Source organism: Anoplopoma fimbria, chromosome 10 (genome assembly GCF_027596085.1).
Source record: "Anoplopoma fimbria isolate UVic2021 breed Golden Eagle Sablefish chromosome 10, Afim_UVic_2022, whole genome shotgun sequence".
In the NCBI taxonomy this organism is placed as follows: domain Eukaryota; kingdom Metazoa; phylum Chordata; class Actinopteri; order Perciformes; family Anoplopomatidae; genus Anoplopoma; species Anoplopoma fimbria.
Window position 1 is genome coordinate 3,682,088 of NC_072458.1, and position 27,051 is coordinate 3,709,138.

At 41.1% G+C, this 27,051-nt stretch overlaps 1 protein-coding gene across 1 annotated transcript in view; it reads right to left on the bottom strand.

Moving 5' to 3' along the window:
* Positions 1–27,051, bottom strand: part of gabbr2 (gamma-aminobutyric acid (GABA) B receptor, 2) — a 161,307-nt gene that overhangs the window by 133,409 nt on the left and 847 nt on the right. The window lies entirely within an intron of this gene.

Sequence of the window (27,051 nt, forward strand, 5' to 3'; positions counted from 1 at the left end):
GTCTCCATGGTTGCAGAAGTTCAATATATTTTTAAATGAACCAATTCATCATAAATCTGTGTTGAGTGTGTGTCACACATTCTCCCGCTGAGCTCGTTGGAAATAACCAGAAAGGTTTCAAACGCTCGGAGACACTGCAATTAGATCCATGACTGTCTTTATGCAGCCCACTCCACACACGCACACACGCATACACATATGCGCACACATGGATCAATAAACGGCCTTTCTGCACATGAAAATGAAGCTGAATACCACTCAATATTACAGTCTTCATTTGTATACCTGCATACTTTCGATCACAAACTGCAAGACAGAACTAAACATAGGAGACTAAATGTGTGATGTCATTGCTCTAAAATAAAATCACAGTGGTACAGCGGGTCTCCCAAAACACCGTATGCATTTTCTGTCTATGAGTGGTTCTACAATTCCTAGTCATATAACCCATTAGTTAGAAAATAGGCACAATTGGGAAATGGGATTTTTGTTGTCTAATTGCACAAATGAATGACATAAAAAAAACTGGCTTTAACACCACGACTCACTAATCAAGACATATTTCCCTAGATACAGTAGCTTCAAAAAAACAACCTACCGTATTTTCCGCACTATAGGGCGCACTGGATTATAAGGCGCACTGTCAATGAATGGTCTATTTTCGATCTTTTTTCATATATAAGGCGCACCGGACTATAAGGCGCATTAAGCGAAACAAAACAGTCAGTCAGTCAAACTTCCTCCACTTCCGTACCATTGATTCATTAACGTTGAATTCTCTCGCAGCTGCTCTATTCCCATGTTCTACTGCGTGACTGACAGCCTTGAGTTTGAAGTCCGCGTCGCCATGTTGGGGTCCTTATACACACACACTGTGATATGATGGTGAACATACACACACACACTGTAATATTATGGTGAAGCACAGTGTGTATTACTCCGCGACGCTCCTGACTACGGTGGCCGTGATGCTGCTGCGGTTTCTTTGTAGTTTACTAAGTCTACTAAAACATGTTGACAGAGCGCCGTGTACCACACAAAACCGCTTCGAGGTCAGTAAGCACAACCAGAATTAATCCATATATAAAGCGCTCCGGATTATAAGGCGCACTGTCGTTTTTTGAGAAAATTAAAGGCTTTTAAGTGCGCCTTATAGTGCGGAAAATACGGTACATATAATATTGGAAATGATAGGGAACACTTTGCTGAGTATCTATACCCACATCTCATTTGCATTAAAGACTAAAAAGTTGCCCTCTTACACCACCATCATCAGGCCACAACAAATAGGTGGGATGCATAGAGGACTCAGTCTGTCAATCCAAGCTGTTTGTCTGTCTTGTCCACTCTTCTTGTCTTTCAAACAAGCCCCGCAACCTCAGTACAGTATGTTGGCCAACAAAATTAAACACACTTTTTCAGCTTGCTTCCTTTGGTTAGCCAGACAGAAGAGAATGATTATAACTGGAATAGTTGACCCAGCTGAATAATTTTTAGAACCTTAAACATACAACAACAAAAACTATTTTGAAACAGATTTCTACCACTATACTATAGAATTGTTTGAGCCATGGTTCCCAGACAAGAAGTGTCAATTTATGAAGAACATACTGTGTTTTCACCTACAATAAATTCTGCTTTAAAGTCAAACCTGAAGACATTAGATTGTTTTTTGTTGTTTAGTCTAAACATAGAAAAAGTAAATTATTCTTTGTTGGGTTTCGTTTTCAGCAGGGCAGCATGTCATAACAATACATGGCATTGGTGATCCCTGTGTGGTGGCTCTTTGTAGTTGCAGGGTGAAAATGCTGTGCTTAAAAATGCTGACACTGTGGTTTGCTGCTGAGAAATAACATTAGTCACACGCAGAGATGTTTACTGGTCCTCAGGGGTCAGCTACCAGTCCTTCTTTAGGACTACTGCTGACATTCTGCATGGTCAAATGATAACACAGGATTAGAGCTCTTATAGTCTCATTCAGGACAAGGCTTCAATAATGGGTGTCTAATTAATGATCTGCAACCTAACTTTTTCATACTGATAGGCCACTTGTTACTTGTTGTTTTGGTTACTGGTAAAATAAGGTAAAATAATAGATAACAGATTGCTAAAGCAAGCATTACTGTGCTAGCGCTGTATAAATTAGAGTGAAATACACACAGAACAACAGTTCTAACACAGATTTTACACAGATTTTAGCTAATGCAATAAATTGACAGCAAGCTAACACTATGTAATGCCACCACAGTCTATGCCTAAATTATAATATTTAGCATTTTATTATGAATGAAGAAATGTGACATTTAAAGTTGTAGGATAACTCAGACAGACTGAGAATGAGTGTGTATGTGTCTCTGTGTGTGTGTGTGTGTGTGTGTGTGTGTGTGTGTGTGTGTGTGTGTGTGTGTGTGTGTGTGTGTGTGTGTGTGTGTGTGTGTGTGTGTGTGTGTGTGTGTGTGTGTGTGTGTGTGTGTGTGTGTGTGTGTGTGTGTGTGTGTGTGTGTGTGTGTGTGAGTGTTAAACACCATTTGCTATGTTAATGTGAATCAGTTCATTAGCGTTAGACAATCAGAGGATGCACATAGACAGCTAATATAGCACACAAGCTCCATTTCTGGTTCACTGAGTATTCGTGTTTTCTAGCCTCCTTCAGTGTTTTATAGTGTCACCAAGGCTGGTCCTTAGTGAAGAGCAAAGTCAGCCTCAGGCACTTACTATCTGACCAAACCACGCACACAAAGTGTGGATTCTAATGTGGCTGGAAGAGCTAATGAGCTTGGGAACAGACTGATGATGTAAGTTTGGACACAGTGCCCATTGCTGCATCCAGGCTGCACATTATGGTGAAAAGAACAGCTAAAAATATTCACAAAAGCAAGCACATCCAGACGATAAATAGTAGGTGCTCGACAGAAGAACATCTTAAAGACGGAAAAATGAGAGTCTGCACACAGATACTGCTCCCATGACGATAAACTCCTATGATGTAAAATCAGTACATTCCGGTCCAGCACTGAACGAGATGGTGTTCAAATTGGCCACAACTTCCTCAAATCTTATTTTAGTGCCAGACGTGACCACTGTACACTGCTCTTGTTAGAAATAAAAAGAAAGGTCCCAAAAACTTTTCTCAGGTGATCTAAAATAAGATGCATGATTTATTAACAAAACCCTCCAGGACGGATGAATAACAATCTCTTCATCTCACATTTTTCACAAATACAACTGTTTCAAGTAGCTTAGGCTTGGCGTGCTTGTCCATAAATACATGTACCAACAGAAAACATGCCTCTGGGCCTCCTATTACACAATATGCCCAAAAAAAAAATCATCCTATGAAGCCAGTGTATTTTGTTTCCTTTGGTTTCAGCGTATTTTCATCTAAACCTTTCAGCAAGATTGATGTCGTCTGTCACTTCTGCTTTGTCATGGCCATAAAAACGAAAACTCAAAATTAGGGGAATAATATAGCAGAAAACAGACTGAGGATATTGAATTGCAGCACAGACAAATGATTTATGGTCTATAATCCAGATGTTACTTATAAATATATGACCTCAAGATTTTGACAGCAGAAAATGTTCACAGACAATAAGTTAAAAGAAAATGCTGCCAATGTCTACAGATGCAGGAAATTTCAACTGAGATTTCTTACGGTCACAAACATACCCTCCACATGATACGATAGTCTTCAATACCCTTACACACACTGAGGAAGATACACAGCAAAGAAGTAAACCAATTACAGTGAATGACACTGAAAAACAGACTATGTGATCCGTCTCCAATTGAAGCTTGTCCTCTCTTTTCAGAAAAGGACAGAGACGAAGCTCTGACAGTGATGTGTCCTGACATCCCCAAAACGTATCCTGTGTCTGTCTGTATGTGCACATCTGTGTGCGTTCCCTTGTTTTTGCTGTGAGTGCGTGCGTACGGACGTATGGACGCGTGTCTCTGTGGTTTATTCATTTGATGGTGAATCACTCAGCTCTGGGGGTCCCGGCTGACTTCCCTACGCCCTGCCAACTCCCACTGATCTTTGCCTCCGCTCTCTCTAAATCCTTCCTGCACTCCATCTTTCTGCTGTCACAAAAAAGAAAAACACTGAATTCTACAAAAAACATTTGAGGAATTAGAAAAAGAAAACACCTGACATCCCAAGGCTTAACATCCTAATCAAAGCAGAGGATACATCTGGAAGGACATTTTAAGATGCAGAACCTACTGTTAATAAATAACATGCATCTGGTCTTGAGGGCTGAAGTAACAGCAGCTTTGAGTGTCATGCCTTGTTTAGGATTGACCCTCCATGTCAGCCATTCTGTAAACCAAGCAATCTGCACAGAAAACGTTTTCCCAACCCGTCTGTAACCCCCCTTTGGAGCCGCCGTTTCGAAAAGCTTCGTCACAACCAACTGACTGCTCCATTCCGGCGCTGCTGGTGAAACAGGATGTTTTTTATCGGGCAGGGCCAGTGGGGACTTGTACTGTCTGCCCTCTGATCTGTGTTCCCATCAGTTGTGCCAAGCTGCTGGACTAATGGGCATCTGGGCAGATATTAGATTGTTGCGCTCTACGGTTCCCTGCTAACTTAATGAGAAAACACTAGTTCCCTATATTCCTCCTGACAGAGGAGGCATGGAGAAAAACAACGAGGGGGGCAAGGAGAGAAACATGTGAGCAATAACATGAGGATGAAAAAACGAAAATGTGGAAAAGAGGGAGATACACTTTAATTCAACGTACAAGAGGATGTGACGTGTGAGCTGCAGCATTGCCAAACACCACCTCTGAGAACTCAGAGAATTTACAAAGTACTGATACTTTGCAAACACTAACAAAATGATCTGACACTGTCTACCGCTCTTACTATACCACAACAAAGCAATGACGTCTAGGCACCCAGCAGCCATATCTAGAATATCAAATACCACCCAAACCTAGTATCTCTCTCTCTCTCTCTCTCACTTTCTCTGGCCTCAAATCTGACTCTCCTCTTCCAGCTAAGTTGGTCAGGTCTGATGAATAAACCAGTGCTATGATTCCAAGCCTGGGAGAGGGTCATGCATTACTGCCATGAAATGTTAAATGCCTTGCAGAAGGAGCCTGGACTCTCAACGCAGCAGCAGCAGCACCTGGAAGGGGAGGAGAGAGGAGGGGGAGGAGGGAGGAGGGGGAGGAGAGAGGAGGGGGAGCTGGCTGTGTTTGCTCTTCCTCTCCTCGGCACAAGTGTCAGCTGTGCTCCCCGTCTTTTTAGCTACTGGTGTGGAATGGGGCCCTGCTTGCTGGGAGTTTAAGCAGTGTGGTGTGTGTGTGTGTGTGTGTGTGTGTGTGTGTGTGTGTGTGTGTGTGTGTGTGTGTGTGTGTGTGTGTGTGTGTGTGTGTGTGTGTGTGTGTGTGTGTGTGTGTGTGTGTGTGTGTGTGCTACAACTATGGCCTCAGCTGCCAGAAAAGGGCCCCTCCGGCTGGGTTCAGGTGTGTTTACGATCTTTTAAACTGTTCCTCTGTCTTTATTTTGACTTTTTTCTCACTTTTTTGTCCCCCCTCTCTTATGCTGTCTCTTCTCTCCATCCCTCTACGTGGCTCTGGGATACTGACCGAATTTATGAAACAAACTCGCCTCCCTTCCTCCTGATAGCTGTCATGTTTAAGCACTGCAAAAGAGATATTCTGTTGTCTTCAATACACACACACAGAGCATATTTATGAGTGCGGGTACACACAGCAATACACAGTAGCAATCCCAGCTCATTAGAGCATTATTTTCCGTTAGCCCTGCAGGTTAAAAACACTTCACATTAGCCTTGCTTCAAACAGCCATGCTGGAGAGAGAGATAGGGGAGAGAACTTACACATTTACATTATTCATGTTTTCATGCATGCTGCAATTTGCACATCCAGCATATTGTGTGGAGAGAGAAAATACATTGTATGTTCTTTAAACACACACATGGGTTTAGATGAAAGAGGAAGTCAAGTGAAGGCAAAGGGAGCCACTGACATTATGTGTACATAAGGATTTATTTGACAGGGAATCTAAAAAGGAAAGCCCAATTAGACATGGCTGCTTTTACAGAGACAAGAACTGAGTGTGGTTGTGTACAGAAGCGCATGTTGTTTAGGTGTGCATGCACACACATTTGTGTGGTAAAGTAAAGAAAAATAATACAGAGATTGAGAAAATGATGTACAAAGGCGAGGGCGAAACAGAATAGATGCTATATTTACACTCTACTGCACGCAAGCACTGCTAGCCAGGCAGAAGAATGGGCTTTGAATCAGAGCTATAAATAAACTGTACCACTACTGTACTTGTGAGCCAAATGAATAGGTTTGACCAGGCAAGACAAATAGGACTGTCAAGTGAGGAGGGGAAAGACCCTTCTTCTTACAGCTACAGATCCCCCGGGGGGAGAAAAGCCCGGAATAACCTTTCATGGTATGTTTGTGTTAAGAAATTCCCTCTGATTCCCCATGAAAAAAAAGAGTTGTTCATCACACTGTGTGGATTTAAAAAGCATGGAAGAGGTGCATGAACTTAAACCTACCCTGAACTGCTCAGCCTATGTGGGATAAGAGATGAAAGTGGGAAGAAGTGTTGTTGTATTTAAAGACCCTCAACTCAAGTTTAGACATCCAAACTGAAATCCATTAGCAGGTCATAATACATCTGGCCCACATCTGGATTTTGATATTCAGGATGAAAACAGAAGTGTTACTACTTAGTTCATACAATGGGTTAAGACATAAGTTTCTTCAGTGGCATAATAAGCTAAAAGTGTGGCTCATCCATGGGCGGCTGTGGCGTAGTGGAGAGCAAGGTAGTTCTCCAATCAGAGGGACGGTTCGATACCCGGCTTCTGCAGTCGATGTGTCCTTGGGCAAGACACTTAACCCCAAGTTGCTCCTCTTGCCATCGGTGTGGACTGGATGATGAATGTTAGTTAGAGTCTGTTGGTGGCACCTTGCATGGTAGCCTGTCATCAGTGTGTGAATGGGTGAATGATATGTAATATACTACTGACTGTAAGTCGCTTTGGATAAAAGCGTCTGCTAAATAACTGTAATGTAATAATGTAATGTAATGTTTAATTCCACAACTAAATCTAAAGTGATTTATGTGAAAATTCCACACAAAAAGGCCAAACTGTCACAATTGGCAGGAGATTTAAAGAAAACATATTTAAATATGCTACCTTCTACTGTCTGCCACAACTACCAACTGCAGCTTCACAAATGTGCAAAGCTGCTGGTTATGACAGTATAAGCCAAGTGTTAGTTTTAGCCTGTAGAATTCAGTCATATCTCAGCTGTCTCAAATTCCACCTCATATCGGCACAACCTCATATATTTTTCCTGACAATCAAGACAGAACAAGCCTTTACTTCATTGTGTTACGTAGCATTTTTTTCCTATCTCTTCAATTTGTCTGCACTATTCCCTCCCCTCTTCATTCTCTTCTAATCATCTCCGCTTTGCTCCCTCCTCCCCGCCTGCCTTCTTGTCTCTATCCACACTTTTCCGTCATCTCATCTCTTCAGCTATTCTCTGTCTGTCATTCTAAACCATAACCCTTAATCTCGCCAAGGGACAAATCAGCAGATTAGATGGAGAGTGACTCTCACTCAGTCTTTGCCGAGCAGTTTAATGTTCCGTTCAGAGAAAGTTAGAAGCAGATTAAATCCAAGAAATCTCTTTTTCTCCTCCCTTTCCAATCCTGGCATGGCAGTGCAGACATGCAACAAGCAACAACATATATTCCTCAGTGCCTGTTGCTGATTAAAATAACACAATCCTAAATATTTTTGGTTATTGTTTGATTTTGTTTTCATGTATAAACAAATACTCTGTCCTAAATCCTTGCTTATTATTCAATTCAATTAAAATAAATAATTAAATAATTAAATAATAATTAAATAATTCTATATTTGTTGACTCCAGAATTTTGACTCCATTTGCTGATAATGTACTTTTGAAACAATAAATTGTGTCTTCAGGCATCCACATAATCCTTCCAGTTTTGTGTGTGTGTTTAAATGATGACGCTAAACTGTTTAAAAAATGTGGTAAAGGGTTTTAAATAGTCATCAATAATAAATTTACAGCTTGCATTTATTTAGTTTAAATTAAGAAGTGCCATTTTTAAATGTTCTTGTTAATAAGGTTGCCATATTAATAATAATTGTAACATTAAGTTTAATTATACGACACAACATGGCCACATCACAGTTTAAATCTCCAACAGACAAAAAAGTATCAAGTAATAAAGTAGTTTTAATCTATCCATATAGGCATTGTGCATAGCAAAATTTTAAAATATATATATATTGTAATTATATATGAAAGAAGGCTGCCATCCTCATGAAAACATCCACATCTGAGTTTCATTGTTCATCGCCAATAAAAAGGTTATTTAAGAAAACAATGAGTACTAGCCAATCAGAGGCAGGTCTTTACCAAATGTGGTAGGAAAAAATAAATCTATTAAACTACCGTAAATTATGGCCAATAGCTGTGAAAGAGGTAATTAAGCATGCGGGTGAGAGTGCACTTCAACATTTCCAAAAAGGTTGCCCACAACTGGCTAAAAAAAACAATAATTTTCATCCACATTGTAGCATTTATTGCTCAGTAAATAATGCATGCAATAGTTTACAGAAATTCCTCACAGTCCGCTTGTCACCACATACAAACTTGTACTGGCACCCCTATTAATACCATAACCCCCTCTAGCTGTGAGTGACACATGTGAATAAAAAGAGCATTACCTTAAAGGCAATGATTTTGTGGATATGTTAATCAATACTGCAACGAGTTAAATGCATAGTGGAGTGAGAGAGAGACAAATATTTACAAAGCGCCACCCCAGAGTGGAGGGCTGCCACCGTGATGAAAAGGGTTGATTCCACTCGAGGGGTTAATCAATCTGTTATACAATAATCAGGGGACATGACAGCACCGGGGTCCCTGGCTTAAACACAGGCATCCTTGGGCGCATAATGATGATGCTTGACGGAATATTTCCTCCAGGCTGCCGTATGCTGCAGACATCCATCACAAACCAAGCAGAGGGTGGTGGAGACAAGAGGAAGGAGTGATGGGGAGGAAGAAATTAAAGAGGGAACGAGGGATGTTGTAATACAAGTGTGTGTGTGTGTGTGTGTGTGTGTGTGTGTGTGGGGGGGGGGGGGATTGTTGGTTGCCTTGAGGATCAAACAGCAGCTATGAAGGGTGATGGAGAAACGTTGGTCTGCATGTTTATGGGTAAAGAAATACAGGCGTTTCTATGGGAACGCTGTCAGTGTTTCTGTATGCCACACTGTCACTGTCAATGCTGTACATTACATTAAATAGAGCATGAACACACACACACACACACACACACACACACACACACACACACACACACACACACACACACACACACACACACACACACATCCTTGTTTCCTCGGGAGAATAAAAGAAAAGCTTCCCGTTTTCACCTTTCTTAATCTATCTTACCCTATTCCCGTTGTGTCTCTCTACTGATCTCTCTTGCTCTACATGTATAATACACTTTTACATATTTCTCACCTGATTCTGAAATGCATAAATAATTAATTTACATACTGAATGTATTCCCCCCCTTTCTGTGACACTGAGCCTTGATGTATCTGGTTTACTTTGATCTTACTTGAGATGTCTCTTGATCTAAATTAGACTGGACATCGTTTAGAAAGGCTCACAGCTCTCCAAACGGCCCCATCAGAGCATTTTCAAAGCAGGTGTTCCAATGCGAGGAATTACATAAAAAAGCTTTTCACACAATTACTTTATTTTAATTACAGTTTGCTTGAAATCAATAATTCACACTTTAAAATAACTATATATTTTTTATTGTCAATACAACCCACTAAAAGACCAAAACCAGCACTGCATAAGTCCGTCTCTTAATACTTAATTGTCACATATATATAGATTATTTTTTTATAAAGGCTTAGCACATACCTGCCATTGGCTACACAGGCAATACTTGTTAGCAGAATCTATTTGCTGTTAATATTAGTCTTTTCAAGAAAAGTACAGAATATCACCAGAAGTTCCCAAATGTCTGCTTTAATGTGCAAAATAATATTTACAGGGACTAAGATCTAGAGGATATCCGATTTATCTCAGTAACTAAACTGGTCTTGATTGAGTAAATTATTGCAAAACGGGTCCTCACAAGAACCTGCTCCAGAGTGCACATGACCTTAGACCAGTGATGATTCATTTTCAGCCTTACAACGACTTACTGTGCACAAGAAAAACAGTGCAGGAGTGACTTTAGGACAAGACTAATAACGTTCTTTTCTATTGATACCTGCAGTTCACAGTTCAATCTGACAGCTTGGGATAGTGTGCAATGAAGTATTGCAAACACAAAAGCCCAGATACAGTTACAACCTTAGTGATGTTAACACAAACCTGAAATCACTACAATTCTTTAAATACATTTGCAAAAAAAAAAAAAAAAAGAACAATGGGTTGGTCGTTTTCACTATGGGTTGCACGTACACAGTACTTATGTAGAATACAAATGTATCTCTTTCTCTCTCTCTCTGTGATACACACAAACTGTGTGCATACCGCTCTGATTGTTGGTGGCAGATCTTTCTCTCTGCGTTTTATTTCTTCCCTGTGATGAAGCCCCGAGAAGGAGCGCCAGCTACGCAGCCATCCTGCTCACCCAGCCCCCACACCCATCGTTCCCAGTGGGTGGTGTTTTCCTCGCCCGCCTGCCATTCGCCCGCTACTGTGCCAAGTGCGACATGTGACAGTAGCAGCACATGGCCCCCCCGAGCACTCCCCCCACCCGCCCCGCCCCGCCCCAATCCTCTGCAGGCCTGTTTCCCCCTCCGACTGTCTGAGAAACACCCCGCAACAAGCTTGGCACACTTGTCATGTTCCTTCTCGCTCCCCAGTCAGCAAACCCCAAATGACTATCCCGGAGGCACGCACACGCACGCAGCCACACACATGAAACACACAGATGCATATCAGTGCATTTGAGAACACATAACGGCACACACAGGGATGCAGAAATGTTGGTACATGAACATAAAGCCATGTGCCTGAGAAAGGTTGGCGAGGTAGCTCAAACCGTGTTCACAGAGGCAGAGATGTAAACACACACACCTTTTCTCAGCCCCGCTCTCACGTCATTAAAAAGAGGGCAAACATGGATGGTTGTGTTTGTACCAGTCGCATCCAGCCGTCGTCTAGCTGTGATTCCCTCCTCCCTTTCCCAAATGCTCTTTTCTCTATACCTTTTTTGCATATTTTCCTCTCTTCTCTCCTGTGTTTAACTGCTTATTTCTCCACCACACCGTTTTACTTTATTATTTCAGTGTACTCCCATAAAGAACATGTCAGAAATCGTTGACTGACAATGTATAAACAGTACAAACTCTTTATCATCAACAGATTCATAGCTTATCCACCAAAGTAAAAAAAAAAAAATCCCAGGGACCTTTGTGATGAACACGGGGATTATGATGTGAGAGATGGAAGTAAAAAATCAGTAAATAAAATATAATGTCCTCGGTGTGTTAAAGTGGACTCTGAGCATTGACGACGTCCGGTCTCCAGTGTCTAACCAGCTGCGTTAATATTTCAATTACCCTCATGAATAAATGAATTAAATAGGTGCTAATGTTATTCTTGGTCCACCTTTGTTGTGGAGGGAGAAAGCTGTGACATGTGACAAGACACTTCTGCTGAAGCCTAATGCGTTCAGACTGGCGAGCTGTAGTTCCTCAGTGATTTGGGAGATATGCTCCGGAAATTGAATATAGTTCTTCTTCAGCCTTGTCATTGTGTATTAAAGGAAAACAAATTTAGATGTCTGGAACTCTGTAAACACCCAGAGACCCATTACATAACAAATTATACATTTTTGTCTTTTCGGAAGCTATGATCATAGAAATAAATTTCACTTAATTAAAACAAAAAACATTTATGATCTTGATGAAAGAATGTTTTTTTTTGGTAATGATAAAGTAAAATAAAACTAGCTATTCAACACAAAGGAATACTGTATGTTACGAGCAGCACACTAATATCATTAACCCTGCCTGTGTTGGCCTTTTCTCCCAAGATTCCTTATTTTCCCTTTTCCTCTCTAGTATAATTATCTTCCTCTCAGCTCCATAAATTGTAGCTTGCGATGCTTCTTCCATCTGTCACAGCTTATTCGGTGTAGCATCAGAGACTGGAAGACCTTTCTGTTTCAGACGTCGCTGACATTTACATTTGCCCTCTATCAAAGAAAGCATAATGGTCGTAACCCTGCGGTCCCCTTGCCATCGTTGTCACACATTCTGCCTTGAGGAACAACCAAGCCAACACTGATTCCCCCTTTTTGCAACGTCACTCACGCTGTGTGAGTGGGTGAAACAAATTTGGAGACACAGCAACATCTAAATACAATATTTGACCAATATTAAATACATTCCTAGTGGGTTTAAAATAGAAAATAATTAGAAAAGCTAGAAAAGAGAGCCAAATGATTGTTTACTTTAATAGAGACACAAACCAGACCAGATAGGATGCGGCACACAATGAGAGACAGAAGGCCCTTTCCTGAAAATGGGATTCCAGTGAGTAGAGGAGGCCGGCATGAAGGCCTTCTAGAAATCAATAGAAGATCCCCTGTGTGTAAGAGCAAGTCAACAGAGCAGAGAGCAGCTCAGAGTCGGGGCATACAGATAATATTTATGTAGAGGGAGGCTGCCAACAACCGCCAGGGACCGTGTTTAATTCTGATTCATACATCTTAAAAGCAGTGATCTGGTAAATATGAGGCATGTTCATTTATTCAATAAGAATACATCCAGCAACAGGTCAGCGTTGGAGAATTGTTTAGTATGCTTCCTTAAATATTCATGTCAACATCCCCCGGATTGTGTGTCTTATTCTTTTTTAAGTTCAGAGGATGTCTCTGAGCAAACAAAAAAATACATACTCATCCATGCACGTCTGCATACCTTTGAATGAGAAGCGAGTGTCAGGTTCTATGATCACAGCTTGGACATAACGTACAACAGATCATAGATCCCAGTCATAGAAGATTTGAATAGAAATCAATGGCTAACACAGCTTTCAGCAAATAAAGTATGAGGGTGGTTTCACAGGATTTTCAGTTGATTTAAAACATTGATGATTTTGATGAAATAACGGACCCACAGCTTTCTTAAAAACTGTGTTAAAGCACTTAAAGACATCTCTAGTAGATCAGCTCTTTGAAATTTGGTTAAATATTCTAAATTGAATATAACATTTACATATCATGTGCCTCCATGCCATAAATTATATTTACATTAATCCAGTCAACATCCACAACGGATGTGTCGGGTACATACAATTAGCAGGTTTACCAACCTCATGAATAAATGCAAAGCGTGTGCACGTCACCAACTCTAATTGAAGTCCTCTTTCCACACTATTTACATACATTAGAAGGCACTGCATCGCCAAAGGACCTTTTACACATTTGTCTGCCAAGGCCGAAAGGTGAAAACTTAATTGCACTAACACAGCCATGTTAAAAAGGCTTAAAACATACATTTTAGCCTGATTTCTGTTTTTCTTTTCTATTTTCCCCCACAAGAGACCTTTGTGTTTTTAATGGGCATGCTAATTGCTAATGTTCCGTTAGAATACTAATAAGGGTAGTAATTAGTGTAACATGGACGGTAGCTCGTTTTTTTCCTTTTAAAGTGCCTGTAAAATGGAACTGAAATCCCTGGCAGGGAGTGGACAGTTAAAATGAGCATTTGGGTCGTTTGGCAAATGATTGATGCTAAAAAAAACTTTACACACAAAACTACTGCAACACCAAGAACGTCACAGTGGCGAGGACCTGTATCAGTGTCCATTTCCTCGGATCGGAAACAGCTAGCCTAACACTATACCTGCCAATAGACAGCTTGTTTGCAATTACATCAGCATAGGGTGGTAATAGCTCTGTCTATGTGAATATAAATGTTGATATGAATACGCCTTAGGAGTAATGTCCTCCATCCGTCCAGATGGCCCTTGGAATGATATGCTTTACGTGGGATAATGAAATCTCATTCACTATCCAACTGCTTTCTATTGAATTAACGTGATATGCATCTTTCCTTCTCACAGCTTGGGGTGTCATCAGCCAAACCAGCACTCCCCATTCATTTGGAACATCAATCAATCAAGACAACTGAGGCAATAAAATCTCAGAAAAGCCCAATAACCATCACGGTACCAAAAGCAGGAATGATTCATGGCAGGGATGCTCTTGCTATACTGTAAAATGGGGCTCCCTCTAAAGACAAACAACCATCACTCTCTTGTCACTGCAAGAGTTCAGTATACTGGATACAATAGTTTGGTGATTTAATTGACTTGTCTATCTTGTATAGTGTGTTGAAGTGGCTGAATAGTGCTGAATTCCCCCCGACGGTCTTTTACCTTGGAATTTCAAACATAATGAAAGGATTCAATGAAAGATGGATGGCAGAGGAAGTGGTGGCCAGTATATTTTGGCAGCAGTGTGGAAAAACCCCAAGAGTGCATTCCTCAAGCATCCCACTGTGGCCATGAAACATCACATTATGCAAAAATCAAGTGAAATATGATTTAACTGATGGTATGCAAGGGATGAAATTCAGGTGCAGTTATATCATATTGTCAACAAGCTGCCCACATTTTAAGACCTAGAAAAAGAGGGTGTCAACTGTTTTCGGATGTTTCCCAAAAGGAAGAATAAAAGAGGCATTCTGCCATCACCCTGTTTTTAGCAATGAAATCAATACACAGTTGGGCTTCATGAACGGAGGAGCTGCTTTTTGGCAAAGACAGTTGTGCATTTGGATGGAGTCAAGATATCAGCATTAAAGTAATCATGTTAATAGTGTTATCACCAGATAAGACTGAGATTATTAGATTATGCTAAATATATCCCCTCATCATTACGATCCAAGAGTTCCAGATGCACATTTAAAAATGTCATGTTTCAAATACTGGCTGACCTCATGCAGTCCGGGATTTGCTTTGAGTCATTTTAGTTCATAGGGAAGTTAGAGTGCTACAACAATCACAATTGCAATAAAAATAACCACCACTCTGACCATCCTGCTACGCTGATTCTAATGGGAATACTCTAGGTCATAGAGAATGTATTCCATGGTTGAGCTTTTGATGATTTTAAAGTGGAGAGGAATTAATTTAGAAATACAGATTGCCTCTTTGACTGTGCATTGTGGAGACCTGTTGTCTTGGGGGTTTTAATTTAATTGTCCCACATGTAAAAAAAATTTGGATGAAATTGGACCAAGCTGATAGCTAGTGCTTTATTGACATGACGTTAGACTGCTGATCGATGTGAAGCCCAGATGTTAATAAAGGAACACGGCATCACAAGTGTGTTTTTGACCGTAGCAGAGTTCTTATCCCGGGAATAGTGTTCAAAAGACATTTACCTGCTTCTATTCTGCTCAAATTCCAACAACTGGACAACTTTGCTCTTTTTAAAGCTTAATCATTCAGATGTGATCAAAAATACATCAAAGCATTGACATGATTTTATAGAGACCTGCATCTCATGGGAATTGTACCTACAGTGTTACTTTGAACACACCATTTACCAACAAGTCTGCTTCAGCTGCCTCTGGTTTGTTGTCCAACCAAACCATAATGCCCTTTGCGAATAACCATGTGAGATAACGGTCCTTCAGGGAGAACATACGCTGTGCATGAGTTTGTTTGTGTGTAAACGTATACTGCCATTGGGGCATGTGTGTGTGTGTGTGTACCCTCTTGTTCCAATAAAGAAGGCAATAAAAGGCTCCCGCCTTACAGTAACAGCTCATCAGTCAGAAAGGCAGCCGCAGGTTCCTACAATCAGGAATCCACCCCAACTATCAGTTACAGTCTGACACAGGACCTGTAACACTTACTACTCGTTACGGCCACCATTCCTGATCTATAGCCTATAACATGGTTCAGTTAGAGATGTACTCACAAAAGGGAAACATTTACGGTCTAGCTACTTCTGTGTGTTATGGTTCTAGTGAGGGTGTGTGGATATGTGGTTGAGTGTGTGTTTGGGGTTGTGGATTGGGGTCTGTTTGCCAAATGGAGTATGGACTGCTCAACACAAAATGCAAACCCACTCCTGGGTCTCACAAATTCAAATTCCAACGACACAACATAGGAAAGCACAATTTATTCCATTTTGTTATCCATTAATACAACTAGCCGTCCATGAAGACACACACACACACACATGCACAAACAAAGGCATACATACACGGACTGAGCCACAGCGGATAGAGCTTGGTTGCAAATGATCTGCTATCATCATTGTGCAGCCTTTTGTGATCGCATGTGGCATGATTGCCTGCTTTAGATGGGCATGACAGATGTGTACCACTGCAACTGCATGGGCACTTAGGGAGTGTGGTAGGGGATATGTGTGTGTGTGTGTGTGTGTGTGTGTGTGTGTGTGTGTGTGTGTGTGTGTGTGTGTGTGTGTGTGTGTGTGTGTGTGTGTGTGTGTGTGTGTGTGTGTGTGTGTGTGTGTGTGTGTGTGTGTGTGTAGGCTACATCTGTGTTTCTACTGTCTGTTGTTATCGCTCTTGGCACACAATGGGCTCACCAACTGCTTTCTGCTAGCAGGCCCGAGCAATCACGGATAGGGAAGTGGTAGCCACTATGAGCGGGCAGCAAATGGACAAAGGTCTGATGTGTATCACAGTTTGCTGGAGTCAGAGAGCTGCAGTGTGCCACATGTATGCATGCTGGGGCCTACTAGCAGCAACAAAACACAATAGTTACACTTTTAGACAATCCTCGTACATGCATTCGTTGTGTAGTCAGTTAAAGCAGGAAAATTCTGGAAAAAACAAAGAGAATTACAATGTTTGACAACCACAAAATCAAGATGGCACACACCGGAAGGGGAAAAGCAAAACACGAACTGGCAGTTTGTTTCCTCGCAGCTGGATGGACACAAAAGCGTGAAATATTGCTCAAGGAAGCTTTAATGTATTACCATCCATCAGTCTATTTCTGTTAAATAACAACTGTGAAGGCTGTGCTTCCGACAGGTGCTCCATGAAGATCCTTATCGGTGTGATTGAAACTGTATAAATCGCTCGTTTAGTTGAACCTCTCTGTTTATAGAAGGACAGATGAGCAGCACGGACAATGACATGTTCGGATATCCCAAAAAGCAAACCTGTGTGTAAGATAATAGGCAGAGACCATGAATGTGGGAATGTGTGCTATAGTTGGAATTGCTTCCATTGGGTACAATTTACAGATAATGACCATTTGTTAAATACTTAGATTTTTTAAATCTTGCAAAAAAACAACTGCGGTGTAAATACTGGATTTGGTGCAAAGGCGTCTGATGAGGAAAGATGAGGAAAGTCGAGCTAGTACACTTAGAGGTTCTTCATCACTGCGATAAATTGGCAGTTCACTTTTCAGCCTATTGTCTGATAGTTTATTGGCATTTTTAAATTGCGTTTAAACAGCTGGAAAGCCTCCATTACAAGGTGCACTGCTGTGTGACCGGCTGGAGAGGGGCTCTAGTGAGACTGTTGGTGAATGACAATTACTCCTTCATATGTGTCATATGGATAAAATAAAGGAAGAATTGTGTGCATTAATACAGGTTGTAATAGATTCAAGTAGGTGCCTAAATAAGCTTCACAATTTGTGCAGAGAAAAGTTTGACTGGAGATATGTGTTATTGTCCATCTATTCTAATATTATTGTATTAATGAAAGCTGTCCATTCTAAAGTCTTTTTTTTTTTTTTCCAAAGCCAGCTCAGGTAGGGCAGTACAGCACCCTGGTGCCCTCTGTTGACCAACCATTATGGGTATGCATATTTGTATTCATGTGTTATTGGCTTTGTGTGTGTTCGTATGTGTGAGTGATTCAGATTAATGAAAAAGAAATGTGTGCAGCTGTAGATGCATGTCATGGTGAGAAAGATGGAGCTAAAGAAATAAAGGCCATCATTCTTCCGTGGCACCCGCCTGAGTCTCCACACATCCCAGCTGTGGCCATAACAACCAACCTGTCCGCTGGGAGCAAGTGTTAAGTGCCATTGACCCGTGGGAACAGGATGCACACATGCCACAATCATACGCATCACGTGCTGCCGGAGTCACCCAAATACAGAGAGACACACACACACACACCAGGTCACTAGTCCATCAGAGTCAACCACATACTGTATGTGTGGACTTATGCAGGGTCAACATATAGTCACTTTCTCTTTATAAGTAAGCGCACTCACCATACACATGTGTGCCCACGTGCACACACACACACACACACACACACACACACACACACACATCCCTCCCCAAGAAACAGACTATGTTTGGCTCCTGTTTTTTTGGCCAAGAATTACATGAGCTTTAATGTAATTACAGGACTGACAAGGACAGACTCTCTCTGCTTATTGCTCTGTGCCGGGCCCCCTTGAGAGCAACAGACAGGAGCAAGCACAGAGTCGTTGTCCAATCTCTAATGACAACGGCACACCCTTTCCACGATAATCCTTTCATTTTTTGTCCACTCACGGGAGAGGGACAGGGAGGCAGAGAGGTGAATTTGGTGTCTGTCAGTGAGTGTGTATGTGTGTGTGTGGGCGTTTATTACTCAAATTGTGGGGACATAAATCTGTTTACACAGTCACATTATATGATCTAGCCTTCATTTTGAGGACAAAATGCACGTCTCAATAACAGAAATCATTACATTTTAGGATGAAGACTTGGTTTAAGGTTACGGTAAGGCAAGGTTTAGGCTGGTAATGGTTATGGTTATGGTAAGACTCCAGGAAATGACGGAAAGTCAATGTGATGTCCTCTAAAGTGATGGGAACGCAAATGTGTGTGTGTGTGTGTGTGTGTGTGTGTGTGTGTGTGTGTGTGTGTGTGTGTGTGTGTGTGTGTGTGTGTGTGTGTGTGTGTGTGTGTGTGTGTGTGTGTGTGTGTGAGATGTGGTGTGAGATGTGGTGGAGGAGTAATGAGCAGTGAATGGAGCAGACAGCAATGGAGAGAGTGGGGGAGGTAAAATGTTTAGGATTAGGGTATAATGATGGCTCACAAAAGCAGAAAACAAGTCATCCTTGAAAAAGGTCATCTGGTGTGAGAGGTGTGTTTTATTTAAAGGTGAAAGGTCAAACAACATTAGAAGAGGAGCAATATTAAAAATGAGAATCCCCTCTCACACATACCACGTCTTTCTATACTCACACTATGTCCCTCACACATGCACACACACACACACACACATACGCAGCTTTCCAGTGATGGAAATTCTCCTGACGTGCAACAGCAGGGCACCTCTCTTGGGGTTGGTAACCATAAGCACACAAACACATTCTCCTGGATCTTGTCTGAGTTCAGTAAACAGACTAAGACATTATGAATATCATTCTAGAGGGGCTGCACGATTATGGCCAAAATGATAATCACAAGCTCCCGATTATTCATTGAATTTAGGGGCAAAATATTTTGAGTGCACTTTTACATTTAAATAAACAGACCACTGCTTTCACTTCCTGCTAATGTACAAATCTTTAAATCTAAAAAAAGACAGTGCATCGCCTAGAAGCAAAATAAAATCATACTAAAACTTTTCCACAAAAAGAAAATCAACAGAGCACTGTTTCGACTTGTTACGTAACAAATCTTTGCATCTAAATGAGACTAAAAATCTGGTCCTTCTTCACCTGAATCTGTTTTCTTTTTGCCCGTCAAATATACAGCATATCACTCCTCCACTCTGGACTGCCCCCGCAACAATCAGGGCTGTTTTTCACAGGCTCAATGATCCTGCTGGTGACTGGCTGTTAGTTTAGAAAGAGTTGTCCATGAGTGGAGCACACATTTAAAACGTCAATATCACTATTGATCACGTTCGTTTAGTTGTGTGAAGCCAAAATCATGACCGTGATTAATATTTGATTAATCACGGTCACAACCTAATTCTGAGACCATTTCCTACCAAAAGAAAAATACTGAAAGAATCCTTAAACGTACTCAGAAAGAGTGATTTTAAGTAGTTTGCAGCGAATAAACATTCACTGCGTTAATTGTCTGTGCAAATGGCTTGGCTAGGGATCAATGGAGGCTTTATAAATGCACCAGCAGTAGCAGCCAAACAGACTGACTTTGTGTTGCACTCAACATGGCAGCAGCCATCTTCTCAGTATTTTCAGCAGTGCTGAATAAAGATGAGATATTTCAGTCCTCCTCCCAGCTCTCATCTATCACTTCTTTAAAGTTGTATTTTTGGTGTATTTTTCTGCAGTTTATCTGCCTCACATTCCATCTCTCCTCTCCAAACCTCCCCTATCTCGTCCTGCTAAAGTCCCCATTTTTGGTCTCCCCCACCTCTTCATCCTTCCTTTCACCCCGCCCCCATCTCCTGGGTGATTTCCCAGTGGGTGTCCCTCCTTCAGCACCCCAGCCATGTAAATGAGAGTGTAACTGTTTGTTTAATGTTAACGGCAGCCAGATGCCTGTTTTCGCCACCTTTTGGAGTCATTGTGCATCTAAATGACAGCAGAGTCTAAGAGAAAAGAAAAATAAATACGAAGAGGGGGCATGCCAACAGATGTCTCATCATAGCATCTGCTGGGAAAACACAATAGGATGGCACAAAGAAAGGAAGATTAAAATGTGACAATGAAAATTTAATTTGAAAAACATAATTGATTATCACAAACTGAATTCATTAAGGCTTTTACACAAGTGTGTCGCCTGGTTGTAATTAAAATGCAATGCATTTGGGGTAAACATATGTGGAGTTTTAGATACTGTATTCCTTCTTTCAGGGGAGGCACACTACTAGAATGTTTTTAAGTATAATGACAGTAAAAAAGATGTGCAATATTGACAGTGACACCTTTAGCCTCAGCATTCTGGTTGAAATTTAAGCAGGAGACACCCATCTAACTGGTAGATTTTTAACAATATCAGTGTGGGGTGATTGGATCCTTCTCCCAGAATCACATTCACCAGCCACGTAGATATTCAGTACCCTGCACACACATCCAGTGGACGGACTCTTTGCAATTCTTTCTCAACCTCGAGGAGCACTCATGCACAAACGTATATTTCGACTGCTTTGCAAGCAACCAACGGGAGTTGCCTAAGGTGCTTTTGAAATTGAATTCAGCCGTTGCCTCTCTCATGCGATTAGCCCTTGACTTGGTCAGCACATCGGGCCCTGCGGGGTGACTGCACAGACATGAGATAAAGCCAAAACCTCTCTCTCGCTCGTTCAAATTAGCAACTTACTCGCATAAACAAGAGATTCAGTCAAACATATTGTAATCTACTCCAGGCAAATGCAAGGTGCCAGGTGGAGAAAAGCCAGAAGGCTAATTTGTTTTTGTCACACTTGAACTCACATTTTGAATTTAACTGCTCCGAATACCAATATTATATCAAACAAGGCGTTGTGTGAACACATTAGCAAGGAGATGTTGGCCTATGGTCAGTGTGGAGTAAAGTACTCTTGTAGAAGAAAAAAAGCTTCTTAGGTCAGTTTCTACTATGGTGAATACTTTTCTTCAATTCACAATTTTCTGTAATGAACATTAGATTTATTACAAAATTCCTTTATCGAATTAAATTAAGAAAACGATAAAAGTGATGAACGCAAGAGCCTTAATGCACTAGAAAAGATAGAAAGAAAAAAAGAAAGATTTAAATGCATGATACGGAGAGACACAGATGTTTTTGTCATGTTACATGGGTTTCAGATGATTGATGAAAATTGTTTTTAGTGAGGCAGGGTTTTGAATACTCCCCATAGTGAGGGGGCGATGGATGGAGTTACTGATGTTGTATAAAAGCTATTTGATTATGTTGTGATTGGTATTGGAACTGAACAACACTTCATGTCCAACTGCTCAAATGACCACATTGTCCTGACCCCAGGCAGTGCTGCAGGGGCGCCATTTGAAAACAGCCATGACCATATTTGGGAGTGTACGTGCTCTATGGGTCTGTGTGTAGTGCGTGTATAAAACATACAGTATATGTATACTTCCATGCATGTATGTGCCATGTTATATGTGTGCTTGAGTTCCATACTTTCTGTTATAAAGACAGCTTCAAGGCACATTAGAGACACTTTTAATCAGGAAAGTTCACGTTTATGGTCATCTTCCTCGAGCCCTCCAGGCCACTGGCAGCCTGACTCAGACAAAGGTCAGCAATTACAGCTCAAATTTAGTAACTTTATTAGATTGTGGCCAATCCGTCTCTAATTTTGCTTGAATCAGAGAGAAAAAGTATTAAATAATATAAAAAACCAGTAAAAGGATATCATTGAGACAAAAACACAAGATCTTGGAAGCCTTTAACTGATTTAATATGCATACCTCATTGCATGCAGTAATTGCTTCTTTTTTTTTACATGGCCATTAAACTATATAGCCTCAGAGAAACAACACAAATGGTATCACATTATGATCCAATAAGAATTAAGAGGCTGACCATTTCCTCTTCCTGCACAGTAGATGATATAATCCTATTTCAAGATCCCCATCTCACGGCCCTACACATCTCTTTCTCTCTTGCCTCTCTCTCTCTCTGATTCTCCCCTGAGATCCTGTTCGTTCTATGAGAAGGGCTGCTGCACATTGATCCCCACTATCTGTGTCGGGTCAGTGGATACAGCCACACTCAGCACTTTCTGCTCAGAGAGAGTACACCCAGGCTGTCACACGCGGCTTTTCCTTACAATGCCCGAATATTCAACCTCTCCTAGCAGCAGTGACAAGCAATCTTTGTTGACCCCCCCCAGGGTCACCGCCTCAGCGCTGAATGGATGTCAGATATTAAGATAATATGTGGCATACAGTATGAGACCCTGACGTACAAGATGTCCAAAGGCGCTGCTGCAATTGGCCTATGTCAGATGGTTTTACACAAAAGCTCAAGGGTGAGTTACAGTGCGTGAATCAGTAAGATCAGTAAAAGGCACTCTGGGATGCTCTCGCTGAATAAATATATAATAAATATATAAAGGCCGTAAACAATAAACAAATGAGACTTTGCTAAAGCAAATTCTCCTCAAATCTGAATAAGTTCGATTTGACTCAAGACCTATGCTTAGCAGCATCCTAACATCCACTATGGTAAACCCTTTTCCCTTAAAACGTAACTTCTTCTGACAAAATGACAGAACGCCTTATATGGGGGGGTCGCTCTTCCTCCTGTGAACAACTGTACTGTACGAGGGTTTCAGGCTTGCCAACATGGGCACAAATGTGACATGTTGCATCTAGAGCTCAGGAGGAGAGCAGGAGAGGCAGTCTGTGTGCGGTATCTCTGAACATAGGTCGCTGCTGACATAGTCTCAGGAGGCCCATAGCATGGCATGAATGGACAGTCATATACTATAAATACCCATCTGCATATTGTATCCGGTGAACTGTGCATGGGCAAGATCTGATCTCCAACTGCAGACTCTTGGTGGTTGTATTGATTTGCCTTTAAAAATACATATGTTCACTCTTCTCTGACAGCCAGAATATAGGAAACATGATAGCACATCTCCTTTAAAAAACACATTGATTTAAGTACAAGATATCTTGTGCTTCTTTAAAGTGATCACAGACAAGAAGATTCCAAGAGATGATATAAAATTATTTCTTGTTGCCTTAGATGACACTTATCAACACTTTACAAATACATTTTCCCACAACAAACAACAAAAGCTGTTGGATCCCTGCAGATGTTTAGGTAGTAGAGCTGTACATTACAGTGAAAACGAAGCCAAAATGGAGAAAAATTATGTTATCTCCACTGCCTTTAAAAAACACAACTGCCTTCAGTAATAATGAATGATTTACATGTTATTTCTCGTTTGTTCGAACTTGATTTTTCTTTAAAAGTGACAGCTCTAATGGCTAAAATGATATAAGTCTCTTATGCCTCCAGAAGGCCTAATGAAAGGATTTAGACTTTCTTTGTCCTCATTTCTCCCCAATTTTCTTTAATCTGTGATGCGGCAGGCTTGTTTTTACAATATTATCTCATTATCCTCAAACAGTTCTTTTGCCCTGGTCCAGCATCAACAACATTAACAGACCTGTCTTCACAACAGAATCCCTACAGAGTATCATTATTACTGTGCTATACTAACAGTACACAGGATGAGCAGACTATTATATAATGAAAAGAGTGTGTATGAATCGGTTCATTTCATTAACATTGATTTCACTGATTTGGTGGGTTACCATTTGTATCTATTGTCCGTTATATGTTATATTGTCTGTATATTTTATTCCATAGCTGAAGATAACACAAGAATGAATTCCACTACTCAACGTACCTTGTTAACTTTTCTGTTATAAAGAAGTGATCTTCCCCTGAGTGGCTGCTCTCAGGGGCCTGTCACACATCCTAAGCCGGTCAGGTGAGCTAGCGTAGCTTAGCCTAGAACGCCCTCACTGCCCAAAGTCTCCCTTCCATCCTCTTCCAGTCCTTCCTGCCCTCTCCAAAGCTTTGATCCTCTAAGCCTGCAGAGTTACAGTATCATTCCTCGGTTACACTAAAACCCACACTCACACATCTAGAGCTGCGGTGGAAAACCAACTCCTGCTCCGGCACTAAGCCTCCCAGTTGATATAATCCATCCTGCTTCTTTTCTACCTGCAATGCCCTGGGTTTAAAGCAAAGATGTATTATCATCTGCATTTGCCTCAGCCTGCTAGAAAGTCTTTATTGTTGAGACATTAACTTAGGAGTCTAGCTTTGGCCTGATCAAACTGGTTCCGCAGCAGCCTGCGTTAGATCTCCAGGCGTTCTACGTTAAGACATCTGCTCCTCTTCTAGTAACTGCTTCTCCGATCCTGCAGCAACCAGCTATCCAATTCTAGAAGCACTGCCTCAGCATTCGGGCCTTTTATTGTTGGACAGCCCCCCCAGTGCCTCAGTATCCCCATCATCAGCACCAGCACCACCCGGCTCCACACCACCAGGGGATGGACTGGGCCTGCTCAGTCTACCCATGGCTCCACCGACAGGGATAAAGGGATAAAGAGCCGCTGCTCAGGGACTGATTACTTACATCTGCCAGGCTAAATCCCAGTGCCCGCACATACACATCCACATGTGTGTACAAACGGTACAGACACACACTTGGCCTGATGCTAGATGCAACAAACGCACTGATGCACGCATTGTTTTCTGACATAAGCATGTGGTATGTAGGGAAGCTGTTTTCATGTCAGTGTGTATGTGTGTGCGTCCAGGACATTTATTCACATGGAAGTAAATGATTATTTGTCATTAAATGCATAATGAACACTGTATGATAAATTATTAATAGCACGGCCATTACTAACTTCATGTTATTGCTCCCATAAACATGTCAGAGGCTCCAAAAGCAATATAGTCAACATCACAGCAATAACTCTGTCCTTGGCAAAGATATTGTAACCACATGTAAATGCTCATGAGTGTTGAGACACTACGAACACTTCAGAGTGCTTCACTTGATATGAACAAACAATAATAGTTTCTCATGTCTGAAGCTGTTATTGAAATCATGTTTCCCTGGCTAAAGTCTCTGACTTTAATATTCTCTGTAAATATATAATAACAATATTCAGCTGAAGTAATATATTGCCATTTGCAATTCACAGTGCTCTCTGTGCTCCACTGTTGACTTTAACCATGCCAGGATGTGCCAGATTATTTCCAATGGCTTGTAAATATACTCTATAGAGTTGTTGGCAGAGCATTTTCTTCTTAGAGTTATTAAAGCCAGAGCTACCAGGGTACCACTGGGCAATGTTTCTCTTTAACATAATTCATCTAGTAAATTAACAATTACATGTCTATGAGGCCTACAACTAACAGAATAATGAAAAAGGAAGAGTGTTGACTACTTATTCCAGCATGTATCTGTACTTGTTATTGAGGGAAAAACTGGAGATTTCAGTGAAGGCGTCGAATATTTTTAATTTGACATTTCCTAAACCATGATCAGAGCTTGGATTTTCAGCTGGCCTGTATACAAAAACAAATGTCAAATACTATGGGATTGGCAGTGCCACTGTGTAACAGACCACAAAGTCATCAAATAACACTGTTCCCATGAGTTCCCATTGATTGTCAGTATTAGAAAGCTGGCATCGCTATTAAACACTACCAGTGAGCGGATGTCAGGCTGGCCCACTGACCTCATGCTTCCAGCTCATCTTTCTCTCCAGGGGAGTAGAAAGAGAAAAAAAATCATAACTCTCATAAAAGCATATTAATCCCATGGTCTGAGCGCATGCCGCCTGTGAGGGCTTACCTCTGTCAACAGAGATGTGTGTGCTCTGGCACACAGACACACCTGTACACATACGCTATACTGAATAAAGGCTAGACAGGAAAACCAAAAGATTTGGATCAGCCAGAGATTATAATATAAATTATAAATACATTTCTTAATTTATTTAAGTAGCAAGTCAATGTCATAATAGCATTATATATATAATAGAGTTGCCATGTTGCTGAATTGTTGATTTTTTAAGTACACACCTACAATGTCCAATCTTGCAGAGATTTAGTGATGACTAAACGTCAAGGCCTTTAACTAAAGTGTTATATTATTGATGCTATTGTAAATAAACAGATGTTAATTTGGATGCAGCTCCTTATGAGGGTGCAAGGATTCTGAAGAAATCGTGCATCCAATTACCGCCATCTTCAGGCCCGATGAGAAGCAGCCTTTAAATCGGCAAAAGATACATTTGATTCTTTATACTAAAAACATTCTTATCTTCACTCACACACGTTTTATGAAGTGACGATAACAAAACAGATTGAATGCAGAGTTTTAAGTCAAATCCAAAAGGGTTGAATGGCATCTGTAACATCAGACAGCCTTGTCATTCTGTGGCATCCGGAGATTGCGGTTACCATTAAAACGTCCAACACAGGGAGAGAACCAGAGAGTGCTTCTGGAGTGCCTCATCATGTCGGGTTACATATCAAATGCACTGTCA